Raw genomic sequence first — 5,487 nt, 5'->3', positions numbered from 1 at the left:
CAAATAAGAAATGTTGGTGACGGTAGAGGGGTATATTGGAAAAGATCAAAAGTTAAAATACTTTTTGTGCCCCTGACTTTAGGGGCAAATAAGAAAGCCAGTGATGATGGAAGGGTATATTTGAAAGGGCAAAATAGTAATTTTACAGAGTTAACAGAATTAATTAATAGATTTTAACTCTAGGGGTATATTAGAAATAGGTTGGAACGTAAATAGGGTATTTTCAATATTAGCCTTCTAAGAAAGGTAAATTGGAAAGTCAGAAACTTTTCAGGGGTATATAAGCAATTGCCCCAAGTTATTAAGTCAAATACAACTAGATACATTGTGAGATGTGTGGTCGATTCTTGCCATGGAGATTACATGCCTCTCAACCGAAAAGTAGTTCATTTTTTAAAGTAAAACCTTATAGACATCCGCACACATGTATGATTCCAATTCTGAATACAACGCATCGAAACTGTACATCCTCTTTTATATGTCAATTTATACTACCTACACTGAAGGCAAGGCTTACTATGAGTCCTATGAAAATTCAATCTCGAGTTCAGAGTGAGATGCACATTAGTATATCATATAGCAAAGCTTGGCGGGCCCAGAATAAAGCACTACAAATTATATACGGTAGTTGGGAGCAATCATATTGCGACCTTCCTTGATACTTCTCTATGTCGGAAGCAACAAATCCTAAAACTATTACGAAGATTGATTTTATTAGGGTGACGAGCACTACAAGATATTTTCATTAGCCTTTTGGGCTTTTGGACGGTCGATTCATGGTTGGGAGTATTGCGCCCATTACTTAGTATCGATGTTATCTATTTGTATGGAAAATACGAAGGCCACGTATTAATTGCCACAGGTGCCAATGCCAATAGTGGTTTATTTTCGCTAGCGTTTGTAATTTGTGAGGGGGAGAATGACTTAAGTTGGGAGTGGTTTCTAAGTTGCCTAAGAAGGTATATAACATGATCTCGAGTTATTCCACTCATTTCAGATCATTTTAAAGGGCTAGCGAATCTCGTTGCACTTGTATTCCCACCATCAGAAGGTCATGCTCATCGATGGTGTTTGCGATATATGAAGGCCAATATGAATATTCATTTCAAAGCAAAACACTTACTTAAGATGTTTTGGAGAATTGGGAATCTTCAGAAGAATGAGAATATTATGCATTAAAGAAAGAATTAAAGGCTATGGATGAAGAAACTTGGTTTTGGGTTGACAATATTCATGTCGATAGGACATACTGGGCTAAAGCTTTTGATGGTGGTCGTCGATTCAGTATTATGAGAACGAACCGATCGAAAAGTTTAAATGGGGTGTTGAGTGCAGTTCGTGCCTTACCGATTACAACTTTTGTGATGGCAATGTTTCATCGAGTGGTAAAATTTTTCCTAAAACATCGTGCAGAGGGCGCTGCAATGTCTATACAATTTGTATCGACTGTTAAAAACACCATCAATAGCCGAATGAAATGTGTTAGAGCATATACAGTTCGACGATTTGGAGCTCACGAGTTCGACGTACTTACTAGCGGGGACGATTAATACCAAGTGATTATCAATGGAAGAGCTTCTACTTATTCATGTTTGTGTTTGCAACTCATAGGAATCCCTTGCTCACATATTTTGTCATGTTGTAGTTCTTCACACATGAACATAGATTATTATGGTTTATGTTCTCCTTGGTATACTGCCGTATCCTATCGTAAGACTTATAAACCACAGTTCCACCCCGTTCCCGATCGTCGTTATTGGATCGAATCATATGATTCACCTATACTTCCACCACGCGGGAGAAGGAAAAAGGAACGACCCAAATCTACGCGTATCTGTAATGTTATGGACGAAAGCGCTGGGAATAGAAGGGGCAAGTGTAGTATGTGTAAACAGCCTGGTCATTATAAAAGCACATATCTTGAAAATCAGCAAAGGACCGAGAGACGTCGTCGCTTGGTTTTTTTATATGAAAATTACACTTAACTTTCTTTTTATTTTATGCTTATGCACTTATGTTTCATCCTTTTGTTTCTCACTAATTTTATTTGACTATTTCATATGGACGATTACGAGGAGTCGGGACCGATCAATACATCCGTACTGACTGAGCAGCCACACCATAGATCCACTTTGATTAGAGAGGAGGTGATGTTTTTTTCATATTTACTTATAAACTATGTACTAATATTGATCTACATTCACAATCATGCGGGGTTATTCTCCTGTTCAATTCACGGAGCATGGCCATAAAATGAACCGATGGCAAATTGAGCGTCCTACAGTTTTGGACCTATTGCGACGTGTAGGATTTTATTATGTATCGCGATTGCGGCACCTACAGCTAGATCAATCCTTATTGTAGTGCCAAATCCAAGCGGGAATAGAGTGCATTTGAAATGGTTGCCACTGTTAGAGAATTTTGACGTCTGCGGTGAGTTGGCATGGGGTGCAGCTGCGCTAGGTCATCTCTGTCGGGCATTAGGAAATGCTTGCATGAGGGGGAACGTAGAGTGCTGTTGTTTTAGGACATTACTTCAGGTACATTGCCTTACTAGCATTATATAAGTCATGATTTTTGTTGTAATTTCTAACTATCTTTTTGTATAGATATGGGCATGGGACCACCTGCACATTGGCCGCCCTAAGATAGTTGGACCGCAGCTTGAGCTTGTCGACATGCCACTAGGGTGTATGTAAGTATTTTTTTATTTTAATATTTCTATATACTATTTAATCGTGACTAATATGATATAAATGAATAAAGTGGAATACTAGGCTGGCTTTTCAAGAGAATGTCATGACTACTGACATTGAGTTTTATCATGATCAGCTTGATCAACAGCCAGAGTCTCAAGTAAATGAAAGTAACTCAATCTTATTATAATTGCACATTATATTTTAAACATTTGGATAAGCAACCATATGTATTTTTCATAATAGATTATATGGAGGACTTATACAAATAGAGCATTGGAGACGCTCCCACCTTTTTGTCTAGCGGGGTCCCAGGTTTGGCGATCTAGGACCACCTTAATCTGCTTCCACATTATTAAGCTGCATCTTCCAGATCGTGTGCTCGTGTGCTTCGACAGTTTGGTCTGTTACAACATATACCTGAAGCAGTGGTTGCCATATCTCGCATCACTTCACGGGTAGAGCAGATGAGAATTGGGCGGCGTATCATGCTTCATATATTCAGCATTGGGATGATAGATTGATGGATATACTAGAGATGAACCTTGAGGTAAATCCAGATCCTATAGGAGCTATCACTGCTTACATGCAGTGGTATTGGAGGATCACCAGGAGGTGGATATCTAGGCTAGTACAGCGGCCACCCCTCGCGTATCAGCCACATGATTACGTCGAGAGAGTATTGGTATGATTTTAATATATAATATCTCTTTATATTTATTTTTATATATAAAGAAAGTTTAGTGTAATCTTTATGATGATGTTTTTATTTCAGGTCGATATCATGCAGAGATCATATTATACGATTAGATGTGTCCTGCCAGATATTCCATATGGTGGAGTATTAGACGCCCTATCACAAGTTGCCGATCAAATAGAAGCAGTTTTGGAGACTTTACCTACACTTCCACACACTGTACCTCCACGGCTAACAGAACAGGTGGACCATCGACGTCGGGCCATGTACCATTGTATAGTCCACCGAGGCCATCTTCATCGATAGAGGAGCCACCTTATCATCCAGATACAGTACCAGCACCAGTACCAGAGGATCCACCTCGACCAGTCGATATTGTTTATCGTAGGCACCGACGACAATTGCATTCTTTCCATATAGATCAACCCTCCTCTTCAGCTCCTCCACGGCCAGACATACTACCGACACCTGCTATGATTGAGCACAAGATCAAACGGGTGATCGAGACGCAGGACACTCAGACAGTTATTGAGGGTGCTACTATCAAACATCTCGACCAGTTGGAGGTCATAGAGCCCTTTGATGAGCATAGTGTTGATCGTGGTCGCGGTCGTGGTAGGAGACGTGCAGGTAGACGTGGTCGAGGGATTAGGAGAAGAACATGACATTATATTTTTGTAAATTTTAAATTACACCGAACTTTCTATATTATTGAAAAACTTGCTTTAATTTTTGATATTCTGTTGTGATGATATGGTATCGATGTTCTATTGATCTTCTGTTGGATTTATTATTGTGTTGGATTTGTTATTGTATTATTAATCTTGAATTTCTTGTGTTGTTGTATTGAATTTGTTGTTGTGTTGTTGATGTTGTATTTCAGTGGTTTATTGTGCAAAATTAATTGTAAGTGTGTTGTACCTCTACTGAACACAGGGAAATGTTCACCGTGTCTAGACACGGTGAACAGTTTCCCGTGTTAATGTATTACCCACACCCAAGTCCAAGTCCCCAAGTCCTAAGTCCTATGCTGTAAGGCACACAGTAAACACGGAGAACGATTCACCGTGTTCAACTTAACCACCTGGCTCCAGCCCTGTTCGTGTGGCACTGACGTGGCTTGCATAGCAAGGACAGGGCCATTTTTGTAAATATAAATTTACTGGAGCTATTTTTAAAATTAATTTTTTTTCAGGGGGTCAATTGCAAAAAGGGCCCATTTTTTGGGCTCTTTTTCTTGCAACCAAACAACACCTTAATCTTTCACTATTCTTCAATGTTTGGAAGTTTAATATATTTAAGTTTTCTCAAATGGGATTCTTTTGAATTTTCTTCAGTTTTAAATTATTTTCTGATTTAAATAAAAAAAAGATTAGATAAAACTGTAAAATCCTCTTCTAGAATTTTCATTGAATATATAGTGAACACAATTACGAAAAACACCTTATATTGTTAAACAAGATCCTGTACAAGTACAACTAGCAACAGTACTTATCACATAAATGTATAAATGATTAGACTCTATCATTTCCCGCAATCTAAGTATCCCAAGACTGAATGTGAGATTGATACAACACGCTAAAGAGCAGTAGATAAAGGCTTTGTGAGATATCAGCCAATTTTTATTGGAAGGAATGTGAATTAAAGAGAGATCACCTATTGTACTTTCTCATATCATGCAAAAAATAATGGTCTAGTTTAATATGATTTATCCGTGCATGTAATACCGTATTGGTTGCAATGTATTGTTGTACTGAGATTGTCGTAATAAATAGTGAAAGAATGACACAGTGCTACTGTGGCAAGAAAGAAAGAAGGATCATGACTCATGTTGATTTTTTCTAAAGACTTTGTGGTTCTGATACTATGAAAGATTAGATAAAATCGTAAAGACCCTCTCTTAGTATTGTTATTGAATATATAGTGAAAACAATTACCAAAAACACCTTATAGTATAGGTTGTGTTAAACTAGACCATGTACAAATAAAGTATAATTGGCAATAACGCTAATCACGTAAATACATAAATAATTAGACTCCTACAAAAAATACGGTGCCCTTTTGGACTAAAAATGGTTGCAGACATTGCAATTT

General features: G+C 37.9%; 1 long non-coding RNA gene across 1 annotated transcript; it reads left to right on the top strand.

Annotated features, from left to right (window-relative positions):
* LOC109709697 lies at nt 2,949-4,131 on the top strand. The gene is made up of 2 exons (XR_002216194.1): nt 2,949-3,381; nt 3,472-4,131. It is a non-coding gene; the product is annotated as an uncharacterized LOC109709697 (long non-coding RNA).

This window comes from Ananas comosus, linkage group 4 (genome assembly GCF_001540865.1).
Source record: "Ananas comosus cultivar F153 linkage group 4, ASM154086v1, whole genome shotgun sequence".
Classification (NCBI taxonomy): domain Eukaryota; kingdom Viridiplantae; phylum Streptophyta; class Magnoliopsida; order Poales; family Bromeliaceae; genus Ananas; species Ananas comosus.
This window is presented reverse-complemented; position numbering and strand designations above follow the sequence as displayed.